General features: G+C 47.2%; 1 pseudogene; it reads left to right on the forward strand.

Annotated features, from left to right (window-relative positions):
• Positions 1 to 447: 447 nt before the first annotated feature.
• On the forward strand, positions 448 to 566 carry LOC136647196 (5S ribosomal RNA; annotated as a pseudogene).
• The last annotated feature ends 14,799 nt before the right edge of the window (positions 567 to 15,365 follow it).

Genomic DNA, 15,365 nt, shown 5'->3' on the forward strand with positions numbered 1-15,365 from the left:
TACATGGGGGGTGGCAGACTCTACAGGAGGGCTTGGTGGACACAGGGCTGGGGCAGCAGCACTGCTCCTGGGCATCCAAAAAGAAAAATCTACTTCTGCTTAAGAACAGTAATATAATTTTATCAAATCTCATACTGAAAACAGGCACAGCTCTAAAGCAAACCTATCCTAATAGACTTATCCACAATAATCAGAGAGCAACCCCATCATCCAATTTGAAAATGTCAGGTACTGATTGAAGATGTTGCTGTTGCAGTTTCATTGCTTCACATTGCCATGAAAAGGAGGGCAGTGGGTCAAATATTTGAAACGGGCCTCAACATTTCTCCAGGGAGGAAGGAGAAATTCTGCAGGACGTCTCAGTCATGCCAGAAAGGATCATCAAAAGTCAGCTTGCAAATGTGCAATTCCACTTTTTAAATGTTAACATAGAGATATTATAATGCATTGTGCAGCATCTGTACCCTGCACATGCCTGATCTCGTCTGATCTCAGAAGCTAAGCAGGGTCAGGCCTGGTTAGTACTTGGATGGGAGACCGCTTAGGAATACCGGGTGCTGTAGGCGTATACCATAGTCTTTCGAGACTGAAGGTGAGCTGGCTATTATAATGCATTGATGAACAAGATAAACCGCACAATCCTAACTAGCCAGCGGGCCTGCGCTGTATCCAGTGCAAGTTTGGGGCTGTCTGTGGTTCAGCCAGGGGCAAGGGGAAACTTTTCCCCTTACCCCAGGAAGAGCAGCAGCAGCCTTAGTGGGTCTACTCGGATCTGTGCTGTGCAGAGCCGAGCAATCATTACACACAGAGACAAAATTTTTGCCAGCTCAGATTTTAATCCAAGAAGCATAAGGATTCCTATATTCCATTCACTGACCCTTCCATCCAGTTACCTAGCTGCTACTCCACCGGCAGCAGTAGTGGCTTATCAAGGGATGGCAGGAAGGGAGAAAAGTATCTGTCTCTTGCCAAACTCCTCCCTCTCTCTCTGCTGCCTGGAATACTGTAATGGCAGTGACCCAGGCACACTGAACCATGAGAAATGTAATTTTCCCATGACACCTAACAAATATCATATGCCTTGGGAAAAGCACATTTCCCAGGGGACCCAGCACCTGGTTGTCAGCTAAAACAGTCTTTCCAGTGTCAGAGAGAGGTGGGTAAGAGAGACATGACATGTCTGCTTGCTGTGGAGCAGCAATAATGGCACCAAGAAATAGAGCTTGAGGAGTGGGAATTTGAGAGCTCACAGATGGGGAGGGATCTAGTCCCACTACACTCCACCTGAAATCCCTGGGAGCATGACCGTTGCAACTATTGGACTAGAAACCAACCAGCCTGTTTTCCGACTGCTTAAGGAAAACAGCTTGAGCAGTTCAGCCCAACAATGATCACCTACTTCTCACGCGAGCACTTTCTACTCCGCATTCTTCCTTATGTAAACCAGGAGTCCGTTAGAATTTCCTTTCAGTAAGCATGCAAAATGTGGCAGACGGGGCTGAACTAAACCTTTGGCAGGTGCCTGAGAGTCTGGGTCTCTGGGGCCATTTGGAGAACTGAAGTAGCTAGTTGCGAACAGCTTCTTTCCTCCTCAGCTTTCCATGCTGCTTCCTGTCATTCAGGTGCTTTTCTCCTAGCCACAGCAAGAGGAACGTAGCTGGGGGAGGTCAGGGATGGGCAAGGGGAGTGCAGATAAAAAGTGGCTCACCGGGAAGGAATTGATATACCCTTTCCCAATGCTTTCTCAGTGAGGAACAGTGGCAGACTGTTCATTCACTTGATGGGGCACATGCCCCAGGTGTGGGGCCTCCTGCATCTTTAGGACCCCATGGAAGCCTTTCTGAGGCACCCAATCGGGTCAGAAACTGTGCTTCTGGTTTGCCAGAAGCACAGTTTAAGCATCGGGGAACCTGTGTGCTTCAGGTAAGTGGGGGGCCAGATTTGTGCATGGGGGGCAGCAGCATCCCACATGGGGTGCCATCGTGGACCTTTAACCCAGGGCACAGGTTTAGGGAGGTCCGCCACTGGCAAGGGAGTAAGACTAGAGAATTCAGAACTGGGTCTTTCACCAAAGGTAGCCTACCGATATATAATCTGAAATAAGCCATCTGTGTCAGCTGATTGGGCCATTCTTTCCAGCACTTGTACGTTTCATTATATATTTACGATAAGAATTTATAACCTGCCTTTCCAGTGTAATGTCCAAGGTGGATACAGCAGCAGTACAAGAAAATATCCAATTATGCAATAAAAGCCACCCAAAAACAGAATTCAATTATATTCCACTACAAGGATAAAAACCCAGCTCCCCTATAGATTATTAAAAGCTTGCCAGAACATAAATGTGTACCTAGGGTTGGCATTGACAGATTTTCAGGTGCTTCCCCAAGGAAAAAATATTTGGAAATGTTCAAAGGAGACCACGTGAGTTTCTAAAAAAAAAGTCACAATTTTCATTATTGGACATCCCTACGCAGGGCAAGTGAAACATCAACAGGGAGGGCACAGGATGAATCTCCTAGGGATGCAGTGGTGTAGCTATGCCATCTGGCACCCGGGGGCACAAAATTATTTAGCACCCTCTTGGGCCTGCTGGAAGTGCCTTTCTAAGGTCTCCAGCAAACCATCTGAGGCTTGAGAAGGTTGTGCATCTCAGAAGACCTGCTGCTACAACACTGTGTGCCTCAGAAGGCCTGCCAGAGGTCTTTGAAATGCAATTCTGGTTTTAGCAAAAACCAGAAGTGCCTTTCTAAGGTCTCCAGCAGGCCTTCTAAGACCTTCTGAGGCTTGGGGAGGCCACACACAGCCTCCTTGAACCTCAGAAGGCTTCCAAAAGGCACCCCCAACATCTCCCCAAGGAGCAGTACCCAGGGCAATTGAACCCAGGGCCCCCCCCTAGCTATGCCACGGCTGTGTGCATGTCCTGTGCATGCAAACCTCTCCCACATGTCTGCCTAATGAACTTCAGATATTGGTGGAACCGAGTGAAAGGCCCACCCGGCAGATCTTAACACACAGACAGGTCCGCGCTGATGTGCTCATTTTTTTCTCCTAATCCCAACTATTAACATTGTCAGCTTGTCATAACACAGCAATAATCACAAATACCCCAAGCAACTGCAAAATAATCTTCCGCAAAATGGCAAAGGAGCTCATTTCCCCACAGAAATCAGGCTTTTTGCAAAGCCAGAGGAGGTTTTTCAAAGGAGGCAGGCAGAAACAAAAGCACCAGACAGGAGAAAAAAAGCGAAGTTGGTGTCACTGAAGCTGAATAGAAGTAAATTTCAACTGTTTGGGGATATGGAGAGCGAAGTCATCACTCAGCGATCGCGAAAAGCAGCAAATGTGTTTAAGAGCAAACGTGAAAGAGGCATTGAAAAGACAGCTGAAGCAGGTACCTGCCATTGGCAGGGGAAGGTGATTAAACCTCCGCTTTCCTTTGGGTGCGATCCAGTTCAGTAGCCTAGCAGCTGCTCATGTTAGACAATGCTCTTGATTAGTACAGGAAGCAAGCAAGCCAGGAATAATCATCTCAGTGTTGCATTGCAAATCTTGAAATTGGGGATTCAGCATCTTTAGGGAAGAGCATGTAGTATTACTTCAGGTGTGAAGATGGTCTCCCACACTTGGCTCCAGTGGCGTAGACAGAGGGGGTGCAAAGCCCTAAGTTTTATAGGTGCCTGAATGTGCTGTGCAAGTGGGCCCTCACCTCCCTTTCAGAGTCTTTCCAGACTGTGGGAGCAAAACGGAGGCGAATGCACAGAGGCAGGGAGGCAAACGTCTCCATTTTGCTCCCGCCGCTTGGAATGGCTCCAAAGAGAAGGGAGAGGGGACTGCTTGCCTGGTGCGTTCAGGTACCTGCAAAACGTAGTGCTTTCCACCCCCTCTAGGTACGCCACTGCTTTGCTCCACTCTTCCTGGGCATGCCTGGAAAGGATAACCATCAGTAAACCCCTATGAAGACATGGCCAACACAGCACTGAATTTCTGAAGCAGGGGCATCATTCCCTAGTTAGGAACTCTGACCGTGCATAATGCTCGTCTCAAATCTGAAACAAACATTATGACCTAAGAGATCTTCACTGGCTGAAACAATAATCTGCATTAGTCAAAAACTCCTACTGTCCATCTCCATCTCCAGTTTATTTCCTTGGCTCTAACCTACCACTGCAGCTGCACCAACAGAGTTTACACACCATGTACATGGGACACTGCCATAGCCAGGGCCTATGAGAGGAATTTTAGCAGGGGGTACAAAGTTTCTTCTGGGCCCCTTCCCAAAGAGGAAGGGGGGCAATGGGGGCAGGCAGAACGGGGGGGGGGATAGGGCAGGGGAGGGTGCTGAAAGCCACGATAGACTTTGGAGCTCAGGTCTACTAGGCTTCTTGATGCAGAGTCCAGGTCTACCTGACCATGTGGCATTAGCAGCTAGATAAAGTCATATGGAAAACCAAACACACTCCTAAGTCTCTCTAAAATTTTTGAAATACCAAAGAGCTCCTGTAGCAGGCCAGTTTCCTCCCTGATTTGACACTTTGTTAAGGAGGGTCATGGATGCATTCCTGGGCTTGGTGTGTATGGCTTGCAGCAGTAGTTAACACTGCATGCACATGGTTGTGCCCCAGCATTATGCACTAGCAGGTAAGATAGGAAAATGTCAGGTCCCAGGAACTTTCTGTGCCTCCTCCTTTGGCTCCTGGGCCCCCTTTCTGACCCTGGGCCCGGGTACAAATTACCCCCTTTACCCCCCTCTCCTAGGCCCTGGTCATAGCAATGTTCCAGGAATGAGGGAGGATAGAGCTCGGTTCTCGCCTCTGTTTTTCCTGTAATCAGATAAGAAGGCAGAGGGAGGGACCTCTTGTGACTGTCACCATGATAGTATCTTCAGCTATTGTGGCCAGGTAAGGATGGGAGGAATCTACTGTGGCCACCACAGGAGTCAAGTCAGGAGACTTGAGTGGGTTGTAGGTAGGGATGGGCATGTGTAGGCAGGGTTAGCATGTCCCGGAATGCTGTCTCTGTCTCAGGTCAGAAAAAAACCTCAAACCCCACCAATCCCCCCTCCCCAAAAAACCATGTTCCTTGCGCACCGTGCAACCTGGATGTATAGGAGTTCCAGTTTTATTAACTGGGCAGCATGAGCAGGAAGCAGATAGTTGGGGGGAAGTGGCAGTGGCAGCAGGGGAGGACGTTGAACACCATCACACTTTGTCAAAGCAGCGATGGATAAAGTGCTTTTGGCTCTATCAGCAAAAAGTCAGCAAAAAGCTCTCCACTATTGCACACTGCAGGACATTGTGCAAATGGCTGGAATCCTGCACATGGCTCACTTAGGCTGTGCCGAAGCAGGTAAGGTGGGGGTGGATTTTGGGTGGTTCAGGGAAGGATCAAGGAAGGATTGGTTTGGTGATCGGGGCAGGCAGGGGGCTGTTTGAGGGTGGGAGGGGATGGATCTCAGTGGTAATTGCAATTACCCTATTCCCCTTCCTCCAGCCCAACGTGCCCCCTGAAGCTACTTGGACTTACCAAGCTGGTGTAAAACTAAGGAGACCTATTGGCAGCCAGTTTATAGGGAGGTAGGTATAAAAATGTCTACTTGCCTCTCCTGGGTCATTTAGTCACCCCCACTATAAGATGCATTCATTACCATTATTATTCATATTAATGCTGTAAATGATGCAATTTTATCAGGCACAGCTTGTCTTTCAATGGAAGACGTTCTCCTTGCCAAAACGTCTTGCAGCACAAGAGCTTGATCTTTGAATAGAAGCTGGCCATCCTTTCTGACCCCCAGAGCTTTCGTGGTGGAGTTGCTGCCCAGTCAACTAGACTCTCCTGTTTTGACATCATGTATCTGGCTTTAATTTTCCATGCGTCAGCTCATGTGGGAGGATTGGAATTGCCGGTTTCTTCTCAGAGACGGGATTGCGACTCCAACGCTTAAACCGTATCGAACTCTCTGTAAACAGAGGGTTCATACAGAGCTCCTGCTAAAATGCTAGTTTGGTATCCCACATGCCAGCAGGCCATGTGGAAGGATTAAAAATAACTGCCCTGCTGTCCTCTGACTGGAGTTCATCTAGCTGCTATCTGAGCCCCAACACCGAAGTCTTATGGAGATTTTTTGACTGAAAATTCCAATTTAGCAACCATCACTGATGTTTCCTGGGGAAGAATAGTGGCTGCTACGTCATCTACTATTTTCACATATACTGTTGGGAAACTGACCTCTCCCAGTGGCATAGCTAGAAGAGGTGCAAAGCACTAAATTTTTCAGGAAGCCTCAGAGTGGCATGCAGGCAGACCCTCCCCCTCCCCTTCAGAGCCATTCTGGGCAAAGAGGAGCAAAACAGAGGTGAGTGGCTGGCTCTGAAGGGGAGGGGCCCCTTGCACGCTGTGGTGAGGCTCCCTGCAAAACTTAGTGCTTTGCACCCCCTCTATGCCACTGGCTCAGGCTTTTGTCATGTTCTTTCCATGGTGTGGAGAGATGCTCACAGGTAATACATTATCATATGATTTTATAGGATTTCAACTCTGTACTCAAAATTCCAGTAAGATACCAAGTTCCAGTCTCTGTGCTAAACATTTAACAATGCTTGGAAATTTTACATTGGCTCCAATGAGCCAATGGAGGAGCTGGGGGAGAAATTTGATAACAATGGAAAATTATCCTTTTGTGCCCCTTTTGACCATTGGCCCACATAAGCTATCTCAGATAAACCGCATCAGGCATCTCAGCCTGACTAGGGACATAATCTATGACCTGCTTAGCATAACATATAATCCTCCCCTGTGCAAACAGAGACCACCAAACCAAGGAGTGACCCAGAAGTTAATATGCTGTAAACCAAATACATTTGTTTCTACATACTTTTAAGTTGCCAAAAGCCATACGTTTCTTAGTGATCCCGTGCACCTTATCACATATAGACACAATTCTGAGAATTATGGGAGAAATAGATCTCCCACTTGCCACAAGCAGCCAATGTATACACAGCCGTCCTTCAGAGCAAGACTCAGGAGAAAAAGAGTTTTGTAAGGGGTGAATTCTTAACCATGCTGACTGAAGAATTCCATGCATAACTCATGCCGGATACCACAGGCCACAGCAAGGACTCGGTTTCACTGGCGAGGGTGTGACACTCCTCCTACAGAATATTGCTGGTTTAAGTCCCATCCAGTGGTGTAGCTAGAGGGGGTGCAAAGCACTAAGTTTTGCAGGCTCCTAAACGTGCCGTGCAAGTGGCCCCTCTCATTCCCCTTTGGAGCCATTCTGGACGGTGGGAGCAAAATGGAGGCATTTCGCCTCCGTTTTGCTCCCACTGCCCAAAATGGCTCCGAAGGGGAGGAGCCACTTGCGCGGTGTGTTGAGGCTCCTGCAAAACTTAGTGCTTTGCACTCCCTCTAGTTACGCCACTGGTCCCATTCACAGGACCTGGAGCAAGAAAGTGAGGTTTTACTCAGCCATATGAACAATTTCAAAACTAAAGGTGCGTGGAAACTCCCTTATACATTTACATTATACATCCATGATCTTCAGGAAGAAAACCTTGATAGTTTATCAGCTGACAATATCACAAGCTACAGAGATCAGGCAGAGGAATGGAGTGGGGAATGAGGTGGGTAATTATTATTGGTGCAGGTCCAAGTAGATTAAGTCGGGCAGTGGAGGTTTACCCCAGGGCAAAGGAACAAATGTTCCCTTACCTGGAGGAGACCTCCAGGTCTGCCCCCCACCCAGAATGCAGTGTACTGTCCAGTGGTGCAGCTCCATCAGCTGGGGGGGGGAGGATTCTGTTAGGATGGGGCTGTAGAAGGAAGGAACCAAATGTTCTTGCAAACTGTGACTGCTACACATTCTGCAGGAAATGCACAGCCCAATCACATCCTGGGCCTCTGCTGCATGCAGTGGGCAGGCAAAGAACTAGGCAGTTGATGGAGAGGTCAGTAAGAAAGGGTTTTACTTACTTACAGTCCAATCCTGAGCTCCCGGGTGTGCTGCTTTGGAGGCACCAAAAACAGCTGCTGTTGCATCCTGCGCACCTCAGGCAGCCGCGGGTGGCAACTTGGGAGACGGGGACTTTTGTCCCCTTCCCCCAGGTAAGTAGCCCTGCAATGGGGCTACTTGGTGAGGGAAGAGCGTTTGTGTTGGGCTGCGAGGCCCACACAAACATTCAGAATCCGGTGGTCCCACCTCCCTCCCTCCCTGCTCCCTCCCGCCCAGCATGCCTCTTCCCCACCCTCTCCCTGCCCTCTGCCAGTCTCCCCCTCTCCAGAACACTTCTTCTCCACCTCCCCCACCCCTGCTTTCCTCTCTGCAACTTGGCAGTCCGTGTGACTGCCAAGCAGTAGAGGCTGGGTGCCCTAACCCAGCACCGGCCAGCACCGGGCTACCACAGGTGCTGGCCTGGCGTTAAGCTTCACGACAGTGTATGCCAGTGGTAAGTTGGTGCATCAAGCCCAGGATTGGGCTCTTACTCTGCTGCTGCCTTGTCTTGAATGGATCTGCTTGGATCTGCACCAGCTCTTTGTTTAGTATAAATCCAAGTTAGTTCTAGGGGGCATGTTGAGCCCAGGCTGGGGGGCATAGGGTGTTGGTGCTACCACCAGTGCAAAAGATCCAGCCGCAGTCCCAGCCTTCAACATGCCCCCAGCTAGTCCTGATCTTGAGCTTAATTCTCCCAGAACGCCCTGGGATGCTACCTGCTCCAGCAGGGGCTCCAGAGGTGTCTAGCGCATGCATGCAAATTGCGCTGGTGACCGTGGTCCGTGTGCCATCACAGTGGCTGCTGTACCAGTGGGGCCAGGCTTTGTGCTGAGGCATCAATGAGTTCCACCAGCACAAGGCCTGGGTAGGATTGAGTCATCAGAAATATAAGAAAAACAATAGAGAGCCCAAATTCATCAGTTCTACTTTGGATACAAAGCGGGGCCATTTAAATCTTCAGGATCCAGCAAGAAATTTGAACGTGGAAAATTTTAGACGCAAGATGCTCTTGGAATATCTTCATCTCTGCGCAAGGAATTAGACATGGGAGGGAGAGGTGGAGGTTGGTCTTTAGATATCAGTTCAAGGTTCTATATTCTTCTTCAACACTACTGCTTTATTAGTGAGTACACTTTTCATTTTGGGACTTGAACTTTCTGTCCCCTTTTTTCCTGATCTTTGTCTTCCATCCTTCTCCTCTCTCTGGTAAAATATAGTGCCTTGATCTGAATCAACAAAGGTTACAGACCACTGACACCAATAGCTACAGTACATATATATATATAGGTTGACTCTTCAGGGATTGAAAGATAAATAAAGGCTGAGCAAATCTTGACCTATGCTCTAAGATGCACTGTCAGCAGCAACTACCCTGTAACAGGGAAGGGAGGGGGGGAATAGTAGTCTGCTAACGTGAAAAGCCTTGAGCTGATTTCCTTCCAACAGCTCACAAAGAGCCTCATATTTCTGAAATCACATTTGTCTGGAAAGTGACATAATTCAGTTACATCACAGATTGCTCCATCCTGACATGATGACTACTGCATTTGGAGGTAGCCCCCAAGTGACAATTTAAAAACCAAAATTATCTTCTAAGAAAGTGTATCCAGTTTTTTTTTAAAGAATAACGTAATATACTTCCAGATTCTTGCGGCTGATGCCTCTACTGCTGCAACTGGTTTAACTTGGTGGGTACAAATGAAATACGAGCTAGTCATTCAGCAAAATGGCTTTGATGACTCCCTCTTGAGCTGAACCACTGAAGCTAGGAGGTATCACATATTTCAATGTACCTGCGTAGTAAAAAAATTAAACAAAAAAAAATTGGCACATCAGGGAGACGGGTAAGCTACAGCCTAGCTTCCTGAAGTGTTACAGTCTGATCCTATGCTGGGGCTGTGATGATGTCTGGTGGGCTACCCTGGCAACAGCTGTCGTGAAAATGCCATAAGGTAGTGAAGTCACCACCGGTGGGGAGCAGTCGGCTCTGGGCCTCAGCACTGGAAGGACACAGACAATGAGTGCCCAGCAGTGACTATTCCCGCTAAGCTTTTCCCGGGGAGGCTTTTCAGGGCAGGGGCAAGGTGGGAGAATACAGATAGGGGCTGAAACTGGGTGGACGGAGGGCAGAACAAGGGGAGGATCGAGCTGAGAAAGGGTTGGGGGAGGTGGCAGAGGCTGCTTCTGGATCATATCTCCCCCTCCATTGCAGTGGAGTCCAACATGGGTCTCCTTGGTTCTATGCCAGCTCAAGTTGTAGACCCATCAGGACCGGCCATGTTTGACACAGGACAATGGAACCAATGTTCCCTTACCCCAAGGAGACCTTCTGCAGTTTCCCTAGCCCCACAGGATATGACAGCCATTTCAGTGCCGGTGTACTGCTGGGTGGCAGGGAACCTTAGGATTGAGCTGTTAGTTATTTGCATACAGCAGGAGTTTCCAAAGTATGCATCTCAATGCCTTAGGGCCGAGGCACCCAAACCCCAGCCTGGGGGCCACTTGCAGCCCTTGGGAACTCCCAATGCGGCCTGCGGGGAGCCCCCAGTCTCCAATGAGATTCTGGCCCTCCAGAGACTTGCTGGAGCCCATGCTTGCCCGACGCGAGTGCTCTCAGCATGAGGGTGACTGTTCAACCTCTCGCATGAGCTGTGGGATGAGGGCTCCCTCCACTACTTGCTGTTTCACATTTGTGATGCAGCAGTGGCAGCGAAGGAAAGACCGGCCTTGCTTTGTGCAAGGCCTTTTATAGGCCTTGAACTATTGCGAGACCTTCATTCATTCATAGAAGTTCCATCTCTAATATATTCATTTATGTAAATTTATTCAAATTTGAAATGTAAATTAATTCTTTTTTCCCCGGCCCCCGACAGTGTCAGAGAGATGATGTGGCCCTCCTGCCAAAATGTTTGGACACCCCTGCCTTAGGGTATCATGGCATACTCACAGGGGCACTGTGGTGTGTCCCTGGTGATCTCACCTATTTGTTCCGCTGGGCACCACCATCTGGGATCTCATGAAATCTCATGAAATTCGGGCATGATTTTGCAAGATCCAAGATGACAGCACCCAGCTGAGCTGGGAAGAAAAGGCCACAGGGGCATCACAACACAGGATAGTTTGGAAACCACTGGCATACAGAAAGCTTTTTCAGTGGTAACTCCTAAGTTGTGGACCCCCCAGTCCCAGAAGATATGATTGGCACCCAGCCTTTCCATCTTTTGATGGTCACTGAAGATGAGGTATTTTCAGCAAATTTTCTATCAGTTTTGCATTTTTATTGCATCTCCTGGTCTTTGTCTTTGACTCTTTTTTGGCTGCATTTTAATTTTTATTTTGCCGTAATTTTTATTATGTTTATCTGCTTTATGTTAATCTTTGCTGTGAGCTGCCTTGAGCTCTCATACACTTGGGAAGGCAGGACATCAATGCTCTCAGCAAAGAAATAAATAAATGCCTATAGTATAGCATGCATTGGTTATGTTTTGGGCACAAAAGAACTCCAAAATCTGCAGAGAAAAACACAAGAAAAGAATTTTGAAGCATGTCTAATCTGGACCTGCCCTGAGAGCACAAGAAAATACTGGACATCTCACTAAAGGATTTAAAACATATTGAATGCAATGTGTATTTGGAGGACTGTGGGCAAGTTCTGGTCTTGGATCCCATTAACTTCTGAAGTCCTAGTTTTAAGTATTCTGTTTTTATGCAACTACCTCAAAAGCTTTTGATAAAGCATCAAAACGCTGACAGTCGAAGAGTTATGCCTAAAAGTACAGATCTCTTTAGTCATCTCAAGCTTACAAATAGGGTCGCTCTCTCCATCTGAACCCTCTTCCATCATCCTTAAGCCCACCGTTCCTCAATCCGCCCTTCATGATTAATAACATCTGAAACCCAAAACGAAGTCAGCTGCGGCGTAATAAACTTGGTATCAATTTTACAGGTCACAAATAACCATGTAATGCAATAACTCTGTGGGCTACAGACGGACGTGGGCCCACATGGCGCAGGGGAGCAAGAGTTCAGTCTGCAGAGACACGGGAAGTAGAGGATCCATCAAATCTCCGCACATGCCCAGCGCATAGCTGCCTGCAACCTGCTTCGTCTGTCCAGCCTTCTCAAAGCACACACAGAAGAAAAATACTCAGATGCAACGGTTTACAATGAGGGCAGAGTTGGTTAAATGCAACTCCTCTGGAATTCTTTTAGGGATCTGTTTGGGCCTGCATTCCCCATGTGCTTCCTCTGACCTCTCCTCCTGTCCTGGACATGGTGTTCTGCCCTGCATCAGGGATTTGTCCCAGGAGCAGATGCTTCTAATGATGCTTCTATCTTTTCCCCACTTGCAGGACTGACACAACTGGAACTGCCACTAGATGCATCCTATGGAACCTAATGGCATCTGGGGTAGAGCAACACAGTGACATCATACCCTGTATAACTGCGTTACCCTGCATCTGACACCTCCTGCTTCTGGAATGACTCAGTTTCGGAACCAAAGAGAAATGGGGGAGGGCAGGAGGGCCCAACTTTGCTTTTGATTTTACTTCTGCTCATTTTTGCCACTACAATGGTCCTCACATTCCCCTTTGCCTGGCCTGACCACCAGCCAAAGCTCGTCTGCCTACTCATGAGTAAACGCAACCGTGAGGCTGCTTTGCTTTTTGTAGGGCTCAATAGGGCAGCTGGGAGGCAGGTACCTTTTTCTCGGGTGCTTTGGGGGGCTGCATTCATTGGATCAGGACCATTTTGATGTCCTTGGAGTCTTCTCCACCTGCCCTTTCCTAAGGACTAAGGCAAGTTCGCCTATTTGTGAGTTAACACAGCCACGTGGCTTCGCAGCTGGGAGGGAGGGACATCCTTCTTATGTTTTGGGAGGCTGCATTCATTAGATCGGGACCATTCTGTGTTGTTGGATTCCTCTCGGCCTGCACTTTCTGATGGACTATGGCAAGTATGCCTACTCGCGAGTAAACGTGTGATATGGCTCACTTTCACTTTCCATAGGGCTCCATGCATTTTTTCTTATTATTATTAACAGTATTTATATACCGCTTTTCAACGGAAAGTTCACAAAGCTGTTTAGAGAGAAAATCAAACAAACAACTAATGGCTCCCTGTCCCAAAAGGGCTCACAATCTAAAAGGATGCAAAAGAACACCAGCAGACAGCCACTAGAAAAGACAGTGCTGGGGAGAGGTGGGCCAGTTATTCTCCCCACGCTAAATAAAAGAGCACCCACTTAAAAAGTGCCTCTTACTCAGTTAGCAGGGGTAAACTGAATTTTAACAGTCTTTCCAGTTTTTTGGCCATAAATTTTGAATGAAAGGAGCTATTTCAATTCTGTTTTTTTGCATTGTGTTCCGCCGGACATTCCGCATCCAATGGTGTATGGCATGATGGGGTAGCCCCTGAAGCCACGATGTTAGCACATCACCCCCAGCGCATCACCCGGTGCGGTTCGCACCCCCTGCACCTGCCTAGCGATGCCATTGTACACTACTGCATTTCATCCAACTCTAAAGAATAGAAAAGTGAGCTTTTTTATTCTTTGCACCGTAGCCATTAACAAGCTCAAACGGGGGGGGGGGGACACTTTTTCCCCGACTGCTGCTTTAGCCACTATAAAGTGTCCCCCTTGCCTTTTCAGTTTCAGCCCTAATTTTGAACTTCCTGAAAATAACTTTTCAGTTCTCTGAAGCTAGAACTTTGTTTTAAACGCTGTGCAGATGGAGGACTAGTGAAATGCGATTTGCTCTTTGCAAATGGGTGGGGGACAATATCCAATGTATCTGGAATGAATCATTCCACCTTATTTGCACAGCTTGTTTAAACTTCTAGACAGTTTTGACATGACAAACACAGAGGAAAATTCTTCTAAGGAACATGTATACTCTGACTTTAAAAAAAGAAAACAAAAAAACTCCTGCTGTCTGCAGCTTTTCTGTCCACCAGAGTACTTCTGTTCTTCACCATGGCCAATTTATTTTGCATTTTCCTGGGATAGTCAGCGCTGATAACAAATTATTTTGCACAACACTTAAAGACTCCTCTGTGTGTGTGTGTGAAATGAGTCCAAATCCCCAGAGTGCATCTCTGCTTTTGAACAGCGCAGCTTATGAGATACAGTGATCGCCTTTGCGTGAGCAAATTGGGGCGAAAGACATGGGTGATGCGCCACAGAATATCAAATGGGGAGAGATAAAAAGCATTCTGCATCAAAGTGAGTTTTTCCTTTAGAAATCCTTTCATCACGCTGGGGAAAAAAAACAACACAGAGATGGGGGGTTCTGTAAACGTTTCGAGCTCCCATGAATTATATATTGATTATTCAATGGCACTATCTGTTAATAGTTACAGAAATAATTAAGCTCAAATCGGGAATTCTGCTACTTTTCTTTTGTCCTTAGTTTGTTACATTTACTGAATCCAAAGGGATAGTTTAGGTATGTCAAAATACTTTCCCCGTTCCTTTCAGTACCAGCAGTGAAATGCGGCCACAGTGAGAACAAAAAGGGCCCTGCCAGATCAGACCAAAGGCCATTCAAGTCAAGCAGTACAGTCAGTTCTTGTTATTCAGTAGGCTTAGGTTCTTAGAAAGCCTAGTGCATTGGTTCTCACACACTTAGCACCCAGGATGCACTTTTTAGAATGAGAATCTGTCAGAAACCACTGGAAGTGATGTCATGACCGGAAGTGACATCATCAAGCAGGAAAATTTTTAACAATCCTAGGCTGCAATCCTACCCACACTTACCCAGGAGTAAGTTCCATTTACTATCATTGTAAAAAGAATGTACATAGTAGCTTGTTAAAGTACAGGTCTGTAACATTTCAGTCATATCCCATGATATGCTCGGAGCGTGGGAGGATGGAGGCCAGAATGTTAAACCAGATCGGAGTGTAACACCTTGAATGTAGTGGTTCTTGGAAGAAAGAACCTTCTTTCAATTTGTAAAAATCCCTGCGTGGATTTAATAAGCCTGCCTTTGTAAACCGCCTTGAATAAAGTCTTGAATAAAGACCAAGAAAGGCGGTATATAAATACTGTATATTATATTATTATTATTATTATAGCATGAAATCTAATATATGCAAAATAAAATATTGAAATGAATGGGGACTCACCTGAAATTGGCTCGTGGCCCACCTAGTGGGTCCCGACCCACAGTTTGAGAAACATTGGCCTAGTGGATACTAAATTAGCAGATACTGAATCATTGAGCCTATGTGGAAAATGGGGTTAGGTTCTAGGGAACCCTCTTCACCATACACTCCATGAATTTTATGAACCTGAATCTTGGGGTTGGGTGACAGTGAGGGCTCATCAACATCTCCAGTATCTGATGCTTCCTCTTCAGTGCTGGCTATCCCG

This window comes from Tiliqua scincoides, chromosome 3 (assembly GCF_035046505.1).
Source record: "Tiliqua scincoides isolate rTilSci1 chromosome 3, rTilSci1.hap2, whole genome shotgun sequence".
NCBI classification, from domain to species: domain Eukaryota; kingdom Metazoa; phylum Chordata; class Lepidosauria; order Squamata; family Scincidae; genus Tiliqua; species Tiliqua scincoides.